Genomic DNA, 15985 nt, shown 5'->3' on the forward strand with positions numbered 1-15985 from the left:
TATCTCTGGAGATGCCTTTTGCTTCAGGATTCGATGCCTTTTGTGTTACTTAATTTAGATTTAGAGACAGAAGTAAGACTAGCAAAACACAAGTAAAAGATATAAAGAATTGCTGTTGTTTTATTAAGGTCACACAGTGTTAGAATTAAAATAGAAAATGGTAAAAGGGAAAGGTGTTTTCAAAGTGTGTCCATTATAATGTATGGCTGTTGCAGTGGTAAAGGTTCTTAATACCTTAACTTACCCGACATGTCACCAACCCACAATAGCATGAATAATTTAACCACTTGAACACAACTTAAACCTTCCCCTGTTGTAAGACTTAACCAGCATCACATTTCTTTCTTTTTTTCAACAATTTCATGAAATATATACAGTTATCTTTCTTTTCTACCTACACTGTCTTTTTACAGTTTAATAAAGTACTGAGTTCACAGGAAGCCAAAATCAGAGATGCAGTAACATTGCAGCAGTTCAAGGAATGATTAATAACAGAAAGGTTATTACTTACAAAAACCGAACATTAATGGAGGAAATGGAAGCAGGATCAAAAACCACATTGGATTCAGGCTTTCACTCCTAAACTAATAAAATTAACCAATGCAACCAGCACTTTAAGTTGGACGTTGGATGCCCTTGCCATCCAACGTACACTGTAAAAACGATAACTAGTAATTGTTGATTTGAGTAAAGTTTTCAAATTAAACTGACTTAGAAATAAAACTTTCCATTTACAACCTAAAATAGCTTGTCTGCCCAACAAATTTCTTCCATTGTTGTCCTAACTAAGATTTTCTAGCGAGCATAACAAAGACTATCAACTTTTGAGTAGATTTTTTGAGTCGAGTTGGGAACCGGTGGGAAACCCCGTAGGTGACTGGCACACGTCGTGGTCTGAATAAGTTTGAACTAGACCAAACGAGTCTGAGCAGACTGTGTGATAGTGGTTTGTCGATGTGTTCTGAACTGAAAACCTGCTAAGAAACTTTGAACAAACGTGGCCAAAGTTGGATGAAAATTACAATTTTTCGACCATTACGGATTTTACCTGGTCTGAAGTTGGAGTGTATTATTTGACCATTTTTTGGACAGGTGCGGGAGCTGCTGGCCATTTGCCCTAGCAGGTAAGCTAACGACATCTGTTATTAGGATTTTCTACAAGCGCTAGGCTGCATCCTCCTGAGGACCCAGGAGGGTGGAACGAGTAAAGCACTGAAAAAAAGCCAAACAATAACATATTTAAGTCATCTAAGGGACTTATATATCATGTTTAAGCTAGCGAAGGACCGCGCAGGGGGTTGAAAATGATATGCCAGGAGTTCGCTGCTCTAGCGAGCCTTGAATCCCCAGCTAGCTATCGAAGCTGGTGGTAACAGACGTCTCCGAAAACGTAGAAGCATTTTTGCAAAAATGTGTTGTCTTAATAAACTGAGCAGATATTTGAAATTTACACAGCTACATTCTCGCCTGAAAATACCTTAAAAGTTTACTTTGTGACCCAGAAAGAGTAATAAGAGTAATATTAAAACTAAGTGGCTGCCGCCATTGTTTGAAACTAGAATCGGCTGGGCCGTGCTATGAATTCTGGCATAGGGTGGGCCACGAAGGATACACCTGACCCATCCTTCAAAGCTGTGGAAAGTATTGTATTGTTTTGAGAGCCTTTTTGTTGGTGGAGTATTGATTTTATGTACAATTCCACGGGTAGACGCGATCTGTACGGTCCGACTTTGCACATAGCAGTAAGGATCGGGAGTCCGATCCGTAACTTTTTTTTTTTTTCTTTTTTTTTCTACATTATATTGAAATGTTTCATTATTGCAAACATTTTCTCTCAGGCGGAGAGAGGTCGTGGAGTGTCAGCCTATGGTATCTGAGGTCCAGGAGAGATGACCTGCGCTGTTTTCCTCTGAGGAGGTAAGACTGTCCTAATTTATTTATAATTTAATTATTATTCAAATTGGGCATGATTTATACTTATATTGAAGCAGTACGGTATTTGCTGGGGTAATGCATTGGCCAACTTTATTATCTTGTGTTACCACTCCAGTCAAGGCCCTTGCCAGTGTTATATTGAAATCCTTACCCTGAACATTTCTGCCAGTACAAGAGTCCCCATGCTAAATCAAAATTGTGAAACAGAAAGGCAATCTCATAATTTTGACTTAGCATGTATTTTTTTTTTTTTGTGCTAGAAATAGGACTTCTATAGTCTGAGATTGTTAGGAAAGAATACTAAGGCAGGTCACAGAATCTGATTGGTCACAGATTTTGGTGCAACTTAGAACATAATATGTATTTTCATATTGATACTGGGTTTTGTGGGAGGTGTTTCTATTCCTGTGCAAAAGACGTATTCATGAGAGATTTTTGAAGTAGGTAGGTTTTGCTGTTGATGACACAGTCAGGCATATAACATGGTGCAGACTGTCCAAGACAGCTACCCAGGAATTTTCTGTGTTGAATAAATGACAATATTTTGGTGAATGTATTGTTTAGATATCTGAAAATTTCATCGGATCACAAGCAAAGACCTCCTGGGGACCTTCAATGCATCCCTTGACAAAGTTGTGCCTGGCCTGCTGAAACTGTACTGGTCTAAGAAGGGAGTTCTTGGTGAGGAGATGGAAGACCTCCTGGATAAACTTGATGAACAGGTGAGTGAAGTGCTCCTTTATCTGACATTTTCAGAAGAGAGTATACTTTTCTCTTAACAGAAACTGAAAAGATGTTGGCTTCAAATAAAACACATCAGTGGATATGTCAGTAAAATGAATGTCATGAGTCATTGCTTTGTTCTTATTTGGCAGTATTTTATTTAATTTGTAAAAGCAGTAAAATTGTTAACATGGTGGTGGTGTTGTTTTTTTGGGGCGGGGGGTTTATGCGTTTTTGCGTGTTGCTGGGTCTGACCTGTGCTTTACTTTCATTACTATGAGAGTTCTGATTTTGCATTGTGTATAGTACACCATGTTACTTCACTAATTGAAATTCTTGTTTTCCACTGAATACTCTTTAGACATCCAACACTGTGTCCAACGGGCACTGAGAGGCCTGCCCATTTTCCTCAAGAGAAGATGCAACAGAGGTTTTCCTGAAGTGCTTAGTAAGTACAAAAAAGTAATGCAAGTAAAACTAATTGCTATGAGATGTTTTTAAAGGATGAGTTTATCCAAATGAAATGTACACTTTCTCAGTGCAGTCCAGATAATTTTATAGTGGGGATTGCAGTTGTCATAACTCTCACTCCTTTTTTCTGCTGAGCAGCAGCTGGGCATTGTTAGTGGTTGTTCCATAGCAGAAAATATTTTTGTACAAAACTCACAAGGTGGCATTAATTAAAAGAAAATAAGCTTTTTCTTCTTAAAACCTCCATGGGTCAAACGACCAGCATGGTATAGAGGTTAAAGTTAAAATCTTTAGAAATTTGTTTTGTCTTTAGTTTTTCTTAGCTTTCAATAATTCATATTTTACTTTTCTTCAGGACACTGACATTTTGGAACCAGTGTTGAACGGTGCATCAGTTGCCATCCTCACCATCCTACAAGATGACGATGCTGATACGTCCACGAGAACATGCAGTTGTGTTGGAAGGGGACATCGTGCTACATAACATTCCAGATCTCTACTGCCCTGGCACACCTCTTTGGCCTTCTGTATGCCCTCAACATTGATTATCCAAAGCAGATGAGTTTTACCTTTGAAGCAATTCAGGCCATCTTATTTTGGCCTGGTCGGACAATATGAAGGTGAAGTGGATAAATCATTATTCGAAATGTAAATTTTAGTCAGATGAATCTGTATTGTTGAGAATATATGGTGAAAATTTGTCTTGTAGTATTTTAAAAGATTTGTTATAGTGTTAGTTTCCTCTTCATTGATGGTAACATTTCTAAGAACTTTAACTTCCATAGTTCATCATAGTAAGCCTGTGTAAAATGTCAATGTCTGGGTGCATAGGCAATCGTTTGTAGCACTACCCTATTTAATGTGCAATAGTAATGTTGAGCTTTACAAGACGGTCAGGGTGTGTGTGCATGAATTATTAAGTTGCTGGACACTTTTCTTTTTGGTTTTGGACTCTGGAATTTTAAGGTCTCTGCTGGGGTGCTCAAAGCACCCAAAAGAAACTGGCAACACACGTTTTTGTTTGTTATTTCTTTTCTTTCTTTCTTTTTTGTTTTTTTAACAGAAATTCACCCTACTACCCATGACATTCTGAAATGTACTGAAAAGACTGTTGAACAAAATAAATAAGCTTTTAGATAACATTGAATTGTGCTTTGTTTTATTCTATATCTATTTATTAAGTGTTTTTTTCAAGTATAATAACAACATACATTTTCCTTTGTTTATATAGGTAAATTTTCAACTCACTGGAGTAAGAATTGTATGATTACTCAACAAGAATATCTGTGTTTGGTGAAGGCAGAAATACATGGCATTGAAACCAGAATTTCTTCGTTAGACTTCCAGGATTATCCTAATTAGGTGAACAAGAAGATCCAAGTTGGCAGAACTTGTAAATCTTAGTTGAGTCAACAACAGTTAGCAAAAGTTGAGAAAACTCAAAAATCTCTTGCATCATGTTGCCTTGAAATTTTAAGTTTTCTCAACATTTTCTTTTTTACAGTGTACCAATGTACTAAATTCATTCATTCATTGTATATGAATTAAGTAATTTAATTCAGTTCAGTTTAATTCATAAAATAAAATGTTGTCTGTCTATCTAGACATCTGCGTGTGGGTGTGTGTGTGTGTGTGTGTGTGTGTGTGTGTACTTGTATGACACATTATTATGCCACAACTTTGAGGCTACCAGTCCCATAACAGTCACGTACAATTAGCATTACTGAATTATACTTCAATTACGTGATTCCAGTCTGCCGATGTATAAGTAGCTAATCACTTGATTTTTATTGCCTATAAACACTTGGTTCATTCTGTGATTAGAACTGATTTGATGAGGTTCAGATGAATAAACCACATTCACCTATGTCGCAGTGTGAGCCAGTAATCAGCAGCACCATAAAGCAGAGCAGGATGTGTACAGAATAAACTTTATACCCTTAGGCGTGCCTTCAAAACATGTCTGTGTTTATTCTATATATGGCAGCAACACTAAGGCCTTTAGCAAAATTGTGCTTGAATGTGTCATATTTCCTGACAAGCTTGCCAACATCTTTTGCATGCAATGACTACCATTGTTACACATCGCCTACTCTGCAATGTCATCTGTTCCCAAAGTGACATTCATGTCACATATATGGCTATTTCACATGCACCTTACATGTACTTTTTAGTGTATCTTTCTGTGAATATAAGGTTACCAAAACCTAGCTTGTCCAAGTGTTAACAGGTGTGAAAAATATCACTCCTCCATACCTCATGCCTCAAATCCAGATAAGTTTACCAGATCTGCATCTAAATTTAATTTAAAGGTATTTTCAGTTGTTGCTGTAAAACATAGAGACGAGTGTCTTGAGAAATCATGCTCCTGCACCCATTACAGGATGTTTAATTTAGACTCCAATTTCTCCTCAGTGTCTTAGTATTTTGGAATATCTTAAGCGAGTCAACCACATGTGGGCACAGAGAATTGAAAATAGACAGGTCTGTATTTAGATATGTGAAAGTGAGAGGGAAAGATGGGTAGACTACAGAAAATAAGGTAAATTACAATATGAGTTTAAATTTAAACATTTTGGGGTCTGTTTTCAAAAATAGCTCAAACCCAGCTTCATGTAATTGTTATAGTTTGTGTGTTAGCTTCCTTCACCAACAAAATAACTTTATTTGGGGATCTAATTATTTGAAACAGAAATAAAGAAATACAGACAGACAGACAGAGTATTCTGTTAGATCATTCTCTTTTATGGTTAAAGATGCAAAATCTAATAAATAAATAAATTCTTAAAAAGAATTATAAAATTTACCACAAAAAGCACCAGCTTATTCACAGCTCAGCAGGGTGCCAAAGTGCTGAATATTACATTTTAATTGGTATTTGGAAATGTTAGGGAATGCTGTCTTTTCTGTAACTACAGTTCATAAGCTGCATGACACCTTTGAAATTTTCCCTGCAGGATACCCAGTCCTCTAAAATCAATTTTATTGATACTAATTTCCAAAAGTTAAAGCTCAAGGAGTTATCAACATTATTATTCCTGTTTGCAGGAACAGCTTTACAGAAGATATGATGGGGGGGGGTTCCCCCTAATTGTGATGCATTCCTCTTTATGCCCTTAGTTTTTACATTTACATTTAGAGGTCAACCCCTAGCACATGTGATTGAAGAGTTAGGTAAAACAAAAATGCAACATACACAATGGGTTTTGGCAGTATTATTTACATGCATAGATCTGTAGCTCATTGCATTTCACAGCATGGCCAATGTTGTTGCATTGTTTCATATTGTTGCCTTGGATAAGCTTAAGCATTGTCTCCGCATATAAGATGATATGGGAAAGTCTCTGACCACATGCTTTGAGAAAATCTGACAATTGTTCGTTTCCCTAGCCCAGACTCCCATGGACTCACTCCTGAATCTCCAACCATGCAGCCATTTCATGCTCTTCCAGCACTTGAGAGCAAACCTAGAAACTTGAAAAGCTGAATTGATATGTAATGTCTTTATTCCAAAAAAAAAAAAGAAAAGTCATGTAATTGTAATCTATTTTACAACAGAAGTTTCAGTATAGAAGTTTCAGATTAAAGAGTTCAATGCCACATATTGTCTGTGAAGGTTCTCAGTCATCCAGGTCATCGTAGTCAAAGGAGCAACTTAAAGAAGTCCAGACGCTTTTCTTTGCAATGCCACATATTATGATTCCCCACTTTCCCGTAATTTTTATAGAGAAATCTATAAACCACAGAGGGAAGAGGTCAGGACATATGGACAAGTCAGCAAAACATTAGACTGAGACCACTGCCATTTTAAGTAGCTTAAAAACGTAACAATTTTATATCACATTTTAATGTATCCCTAATATTACAAAAGCTTTGCTTTTACAACACATTTCCTAAAACCTAAGTTATTTTTTGCCTTTTGTTTTGACAAGCTGTGCTGCTGGGTATGAGTGTTGTGGAAAAAAACAACAGTAAACTGGATAAATCAGTAATGCTCAAAAACGATTTTTGACAGGTATATTTCATAAAAAGACAGAGATGATTACCTCTTTTTGGTGCTGCATGTGAGTGGACCACAATGCAACATGTAGAGGCACCTCTAATGATTTAAGTGATGGTCAGTAATGTTCTTTATTGAATCATACAATAATGAAAATGAACAACCGCTGATTTAAGCCGTCAAATTAATGTAAGCGTGCCCATGTAAAGTGTGTGTTAATACCTTGACACTGATATAAGTTGACAATTGAAATTAAAATAAAAAAAGAGGCAGACAATGGGTTTTTTTTATCTGTTTTCAGGTTGTGAAAGTCGTCCTTTTTCCCAAACAATTATTAAGTGCACATACTTCATGACATTCCTAATAAAACATGCCATTTGAAAAACTTTCAGGGTGTTATGATGCTTTTAATTGTGGATAGGCCTCCTTTTGATTTTGTACAACTGCATGAGAACTCAAGGAGAGGCCACATCGGAGTATGGTGGAGGTCAGATCTTTGTTTATAACTCATGTAACTTAAATACTGAATACGATGTTTAGGTTTGTAGGGAAATACATATGCTAATGCTTGGTTGGTGTTTTCCAGTTTAAAGACATAGAGATAATTGGATATATTTAGAGTGAGCATCGTGTATATAGAAACTGCAGGTAAAGATGTGCAATGAAGGGATAGGATGCAGACAGTCGATCAGGCTACTTTATATTTTAGTTCATTTTCTATTTACAGAGATGGATTATCAGTAGGTCAAACCTCAATTTTTTAGATGGTTGTAGTGAGTCCCAATCAATCCACTAAAATGTTGCGAGCAGTTTCATTTTGGGAACAATGGATTGTGGGAGGAGAAGAAAGATAGTGGGAGTGCTGTGATGGAGATTAATGTTAAAGCAGACTAATGGACCGTCTGTCTAAGCACTTAGAATGGACAAACTATGTTTTCAGCCCATAGAAGCTGCTTGAGTTTGCAGAGAGGCAGCAGGCTGCAATGAGGTTGTACATAGAATTTATTAGAGTGTGTCTTGGCAAAACGCCTCATTTCCCAAAGCCTCCCCAGCTTGTGATCTGCATTTTAATTGTTTCTGCATTTACATTAAGATCTGCAGCTTAGCTCCCTGATTGTGCAACATTGTGACCTTGATGATGTCCATCAGGTCTCTTTTCTCTCCTTACTTCATTTTCTACATCATCACTTCTTACATGACTCACTATATGAGTGACAGACAGCGTCTGTAACTTGTGTTTGCTAATACCGATACTGTGGTGACACAGACAGTATGTGAAATCAAACTTGTACCACAAACATTTATTAGTCTCCAGAAACTCAACAGAGTTAGTACGTACAGTAATGTGCAAGTCTTTACTCACTTCTCATTTTTTATATATATATTTTGCTTCCAGGGATTTTCTTTTAATGTATTTTCAGAGAACTTTTCTTTCTTTTGTTGTTTTATTTTATTATTTTTGGCAGAGGAGAAGAGAGGGGGGCCATTTAACACTAACCTACAGTATTAATCATTCAAGCATAAAAAGGCACCTAACTCAGGGATGAACTAGTATTATGTTTACATATAAAAGGCAACTTATCAAAGTACCAATTGTATGTCTTTGGCACTGTACTACTAGCGTCGAGTTTGAAAAAACACGAAATCTGTTCCCATTTTGTCAGCTGAATCTAAAAAAACAACACCGTTAGACTGGTATACAATAGTTTTTGTGCACCAACAAGGTGAAACAAAGTATTATGAGCCGAAAAACTGACTATATCTCAGCATAGTGTGCAGTGTGTCTTTAAAAAAAATTGAGGAATCTGAAGAAGTAGAGGGCAAAAAAGAAGTGTGAGGCCTAATTACACTATCTACAGCCAGTGAACAATATCTGAAAGTCATGTCCTTAAGAAAAAGGAAAATGATCCAGCAAAGACCTGAAGACCTAAGAGATGCTTTTGGCCCTTCATTAGATCCATCGACTGTTCACTGAAATCTCAGAAATGGTCTCAGTAGAAGGGTGGCTGTCAAGAAGACGTGTAGGGAAAAGAAACAAAAGAGGATGCTGTATGCCAAACACGAGAAACCGACTGAAAATCAGCGGGAGTGATGAATCAATTTCAAAATGTTGGTTTAGATTGTTTTTAGTATGTGTGGAGGAGGTCAAGAGAGAGGTACAACAGTGAGTGCCTGCAGCAGTCTGTAAGTCACAGTAGAGGCTCTGTCATGGTCTGCATTTCAGCCAGTGGGATTGGTGAACTCATTTTCTTGATTGCTAAGCTAAAAGCTATTTCTCAGATAGGATTGAGAGTTCAGACTGCAGCGAAGAATAAAGGTGGTCATACCAAACACTGACTTCCAAGCTTGTTAGAATTGTACAAACTCTGTTTTGTATTTACATGTAGGTTTGCACGTTTCAGTAAATCACTGCACTTTCCTATTTTCCGAGCATCATATAAAGAAACGAAGAGTGACTTAAGATTACGGTCTTAAGCTGCTTTTGAGCCTTTTCTCTATATTTTTCCCATGTTTCAGTCAGCATCCACAATATCTAAAATGAATATGCTTTTTACAGACCCCCAAAGACCCTGCAGTTAATACAATTACAGCAATATGTCCACTACAAAGAGGAGGTGGATAGCTGCGTAATATATAGCATGTATGAGGGCTAAAAGCACATCTCTCTATTGACAAGTGAACTGCATGAGTCCAGCACTGGAGAACTGAATGTATCTGAAGTCTCTTAAAAGAAGGTGGTCTTTTTTGGTTTTCTTTTCTTTAAAGTAGAAATATGTCAATATGGTCTGCTGTTCAAAGACTGGTAAGGTTTACTTTAAATATTAAACATGAACATGCAAAGGTAATATTTGAAAATACTTGCAGAGATACCACAGAAAAATAAGAATGCTCTATGTCCTATTATCCTCCTATCTGGTCTAATCTCTGTGTGTCATGTTGCCATGGGGATCATAGCCAAGCTCTCTTGATCCCCTGTCAGGTAATGGAAATGTCTTTGGCATAAACACAGTCTAAGTGTGTTCTGAATGCAAAACCACCCATCTCACTCTCCAGCCATCAAACCTAGGGACAGGCAGTAACAGTGGTTGGCAAGCATCCATAAACTGACAGAGCAAATCAGAGCAGACCTCCTGATGTTATGGAGACAGCAGGAAAGTGACATTTAAATTCAGCTTATCGCTGACAATGAAACTCCTTCAGATGTGTGCGAACGGTCTCACAAGACGGGATGAAAAATCTAAAATGGCAGGAGGGCCATCGATGTTGCAACGTAATCAGGAGTATCTTAGTGAAAAGGCACATCATCAGATTAGCATGTATTGTGTACATGATTTTTTTTTTTTTTTTTAAAGGAAGGCAAGATACAAAAATAAGTACTTTCTGTTCATAATTCCTTTGTTTTGTCATTAGTCTTTAGTCAGATCTTACTAATAAAATGAATGAAACTGGCTGAAGATTAGAGGACTGGGGATACTATTTATGATTTACCCTGAGTGCACACTTATTGGAAACAATTCTATTTATTATTTAATTAAAGTGGCAAACTCTACCTTACACATTTTTATTATCTTTTTTTTTTGTCTAAAAGCATGCAGGTGTCATTAATGAGTGGTGACCACATTGTCGATAGAAACAGTGAACATAATATCAACAGAATGAGAAAACTGGATGTCTATCATGCATTTCACGCGGTCCTAACCTGATGCATCAATCATGACTTTATACTCACCGCCGGTCACTTCATCAGTTACACCTTATTAGTGGTGGATTGGACCTGATCAGAACTCTGTTGAATTCTTCAACAAGGAGAGCACGAGAGATTTGTCAGCTGCAAATTCATAAAGCAAACCTCCTGTTCTACCGCATCCTAATGGTGCTATATTACACTGAGATAAAGTATGAAGGTCATTAGAGTACAGTGAACTCATTATCATGTTCAAGAAACCAGTCTGAGACAATATGAGCTTTGTGATATTGTGCATTATCCTGCTGAAAGCAGCCATTAGAAGATGTGATCATAAAGGCATGAACATAGCCGGCAATGATACTCAAGGAAGCTGTAGCACTTAAACAATGCTCAGTTGGTACCAACGGGCTCAAAGTGGGCCAAAGAATATCCCCCACACAACTACATTGCCACCATCAGCCTGAACCATTCACACAAGGCTGGAATTATCCAAGCTTTCGTATTTTTTACACCAAATTCTGACCCTGCTGTGTTGCAACACTGTGTTCCAATCTTTTGTTGGCCGTTATTTTGGTCAGACCAAAACGCCTCAAAACCCTAGTGATGGTTGTGCAAAAAAACCCAAAAAAACCCAACCACGCCACATTCAAAGTCACTTAAATCTCATTTGTTTCCCATTTTGATGCTTGCTTTGAACTTCAGATGGTTGTCTTGACTATGTCTATGTGCGTAAATGCAAGTTACTAATATTTGGTTAGGTAATTAGACATTTGTTTTAACCTGCAGGTTAACTTGGTGACTGTATATTCTATGTGTATGCCTACTGAGTTACTGGGAATATTTTTATGTAGCTGGCATTAATTTTATTTCTTCTTTTTTGTTAAGATGAATAAGTTAGCACATCGACCTTTCCTGAGAATCACCTGGATTAGCATCATAATGGCAAATGAACTAAGATGACTAATATTTTTCACAATCCAATCAAACGCTGGCATATTATGTAGCCTTTATAGGCTGTACAGTAAAGTTTTTTGTTGTCTGTCAATAGGATTAATCTGTTACTGACAGATATTAATCTCTTATCCATGAAGTGAACAGAATTTATTGATGTTTGTTTTCAGCTTCTTAAAGAAAAGAATTAGGTTGGCAAATAACAAGTCATACATAATTCAAGGGCAAAAACATTGTTTAGATACTGCCTTTAGATCTGTCATGCATTAAAAACTACTTTTTATTTTTATTTTTGTGTAATTTAAGTTCCTTTTGCTCACGTCAAACTGTAGAGTCAATATGCAGCTTTTCAGCTGACCACACAAGTTGTTTATTTCCTTCTTTCTACTCTTCAGGAACTGATGACATGGTGCCATTGGAGCAGAAGTTAAAAAGTATGCCATGCACTTGTTCACACTGGGCTGATTCACACTCGCGTAACTGTCATGCAGGTGTCACTGATGGCTCAGCACTCACACAATCATACACCATCAATCCAGGAACACTTTTTTAGATGCTTGGGTCTGCAGTTGTCTGTGCATAGGTCTTAATCACTTTCTTCTGCGGTGGAGATAGGTCACTTTAATATCAGTGCTAAGTCACGCTGACCTTTCATATCTCTCATGCAGACCTCCACATGACCTTTTATGAGGAATACAGGATATGTCTCCCTCTTGGCAGCCATCTCTGGCAAGTAGAAGCAAGAGGAGGTCACACCAGGAGTACAACATGATGGAATTTGACCTTCAGGTGCTTGTGAGTAAAGAAGCAACAATAACAGAAGTTCCACATGTCCCTGTCTTCCTGTACTGCAATCTTTTCCCCACTGTAATTCTAAAATAAAGGTTAAAGAAAAGTTCTCCTGATATGCCTAGAATTAATAGCTTTGGGGCATCTTTCTACCATAGCAATTATTTTTCCTATTAATTGGCATTATTATTAGTGCATTCTGTCAAATGTCAGAAATTACAAGAAAAAATTGCCGATCACGAGGTCCCAGGGTCTAAAACAACAAATTGCTAATGTTGTCCCACAAACAGCCTAAAACCCAAAGGTATTCTATTCACAATTCACCAAGCATATTCACACCTTTCCGAAGGTTACACATTACCTCAAGACAAACATAGCAAAACATTAACTGATTGTGAAAACTGTCAGGTACACTCACTTCCACTGTGGTTTGCCTCTTTAAAAAGCTGTTAAATACGGACTGTCAGATATTTCTTTTTCACCTGGCCCATTCCATTTTGATAAGCTCTGTGCACTTTTCAATAAAGATTACAGCAAACCTTGACTACCTCAACCGTTACAAATTTTCATTGATTTTAATCTCCGCATATAACTATTAGGCATACACACTCAAGCAGGAGGGGGGACTCAGGAGTGCTGTAACTTATTACCTTGAACAAGGCATGCATATGGATGAAAGAGTCTCACGTAAAAAGGTAATACAAAACTGCAAGAGCTTTGCAAACACTAAGATGAGGGGATCTGACAATGACAAGCAGCTAGAAAGAGGCGAGAGAAGCTTTAGAAAAAATTATTTTCACAAATCTCCTTGTTCCTGCGACACTTGTCTCATTCATGACCAATGACAGTGTTTACCTTTTTTTTTTCCAGTGGGATGAACAATGCAGCATTTTTGGGCTGGCATTGATTGACTCTGACAAGGAACTCTTATGGTGGTGAGCACTGATAAGGAGGTAAACACAGCAGGAGAAGACAGAGAAGAGAAAGATTAAGTCTGACACCCCTCCACACAATCCTTGCAATTTTTCATTAAATGTAATCGCGGTGTCTTTTCTGCAGCACACAAACACAAATTATTAATGAGCCAAAGTGTTGTGAGAAAAATGAACTAAAAATGTAGCAAAAGACAATTTCAGAGACAAAGCAATATACGGATGAAGGAATTTTACCATCCAGGCACAGTGACTGAATGGCAAATAGATGGCTCCAGGAATCAGAAACAGACAAAGTGCTGGGATAGTGACGCTCATAGGTTGCCAACAGAATATGCAGAAAACTGCCAGTCAGTCTCATGTCTGCATGTCTCCTTTACCCTAAGGAAAGGTATTATTTATGAATGTCAGAGTTGTTTATGCACTGCAAAATAACACCCAGAGTGGGTCAAATGGAAACCTGTGGCAGAGACTGAGATGGGAACCATCTCAATCTGTTTAAACTTCTGCCAAAGTCTGAGCTGGCAAGTAATGTGAAGTGAGACGAACACTGTAAGCGAATCCTATTGAGATACTTCAACATGGTGTTCTACTACTCTGGCTATATTAGATTTTTTTGACTCCAGGTTGGTTGCTATGGAGCTGTGGTTCTTACATAAGCGCCAATAAAATTGTAATACCGTATTGATTTCTGGAAGACCATTCTATCCTGGTTTACTCATCTTTTCAAAGGGGCCAGGCCAGGGTCAGTAGCAGATTCATCTACACTTCCATCTCAAATGATCCATGTCTGCAGAAGTTCTTGTCAGAAAATTTATGGTAATGAGATGCTGCTGAGCCGAAGGCACTATACTTACAGGCTGTGAATTTGAAATGGGATTTTTGCAATTGCCCCTGGAAATGGCAGCTCTGGTTGTTTTATTTTCCAAGATACATAATGCTCTTACAACAAAAAACACGAGAAGATTGTATTAACTTGCATTTACATATTCATAATAGCTTTAATTGTATTTTATTTGCATGTTTTGGCATTTGCCAGTTGGTCTTAAAATCCTTGACTTTTTTCAGCAGGTTTCAATTAATGCATTTGGACTCTATCTCTGTCTACTTCCTGTTTTTGTTGTTTTACTCAGTGTTTCTACATATTATATTGATTGTGTAAGATATAAAATAAGTGGTATGCCAGTCTGTGAAAAGAGTGAATGGAAACTGCTTCATGACATTAATGATTGTCTATCTCAGAATTATTAAATTGTTGTGTCCTTACTTGTCAAGTTGAAATATGAAATATGTTAACACAACCTAGAAATGTAGGCTTTTACTAAAATAAGAGGTTCAAATGGTACCCCAGTATTGTATATGTAATCCTATGCTTTCAGTTACATACATGTATACAGAGACACAGAGGAGAATCTCATTTAGTGGACTGTTTTGCAGGTGCAGGCAAAGCAAAGCTTCAATTACTGTCAAAGCGGGCATCTTGATTATTCTATTACTGCAACACAGCATGAAACCTTTCACCAGTGCTCCTAATGGGCCACTTATTATCATGCAGTATGCTACCACCAGTTCAACTGGTCTGACTCTCCGTGCAGAGATGATTGCTGTGCTTTGTTGCACAGAATGACAATAAAATCTGCCCTTTCTCTTTCACTGTTGTTTTTCCTTTTGGATAAATTGGTATTTATGATACAAGACACAGTGTAGAGGTTTGCTATGCACTGTCCTCTTTTTGGTTAAATATTCTGTTAAATGAGATAACTTAGCATTATATTTACTAAAGTCAGGTGTCTGTCAGATTTCTAAGTATGATTTGGATAAAAGTAAAGGGATAGTTGACACTTTATACTACTAGATTTTCCATTTATGTGCTTGGATTTTGTTAGGAAAAGGCCTTGAATGTGCCCAAAAGAAGGCTGAACCTGGAAGCTTAAGGACGCTAAATTCTTAACAGCTACGGCCTTTTTGGTTTTGAATGTTCCAGCTTCCTCCTGCAATCCAAATGAATGCACTTTAGGTTAAATGGTGAATCTAAAATGGCTATGGGTGAGGTGTAAGGCAAAAAAGTGCTTAAGCACATAGAATAAAGTGCTGAATTAATATGTGTGAAAAGATGAATGCAGTGCAGCACAATAAAAGCTATCTTTGACAGGCTGTCTGAAATTATGAGCCAATATGCCTATATTTAAATGCTTTCAAGACCTCGATATCGCCTCAGGTCACCTTCAGCATTATATCACAGGTTTAATGGTGTGATAAGCATCAGTACATACACGGTCATTAAACTTCTCTCCAGCTAAGTAAATAAAATGGGTGTGTTTTACTTGGCATACACAGTACAAGGTTAACGACACAAGATGTTGGCTTTAAAAATATTCTCAACTGATCTGTTTTTTGTGCAACATAACATCCACCATTTCTAGAAGCGGTGGCATTCCAATTAGTTTTTTTTTTCCCCAACAAGAGACTTTAACAGGAATTTATCAGTTCTCGTTA

At 37.3% G+C, this 15985-nt stretch overlaps 1 long non-coding RNA gene across 1 annotated transcript; it reads left to right on the plus strand.

Moving 5' to 3' along the window:
- The first annotated feature begins 657 nt into the window (after nt 1–657).
- Nucleotides 658–3078, plus strand: LOC120442185. The gene is made up of 4 exons (XR_005614550.1): nt 658–1124; nt 1839–1917; nt 2500–2657; nt 3020–3078. It is a non-coding gene; the product is annotated as an uncharacterized LOC120442185 (long non-coding RNA).
- The last annotated feature ends 12907 nt before the right edge of the window (nt 3079–15985 follow it).

This window comes from Oreochromis aureus, linkage group 10, assembly GCF_013358895.1.
Source record: "Oreochromis aureus strain Israel breed Guangdong linkage group 10, ZZ_aureus, whole genome shotgun sequence".
Lineage (NCBI taxonomy): Eukaryota > Metazoa > Chordata > Actinopteri > Cichliformes > Cichlidae > Oreochromis > Oreochromis aureus.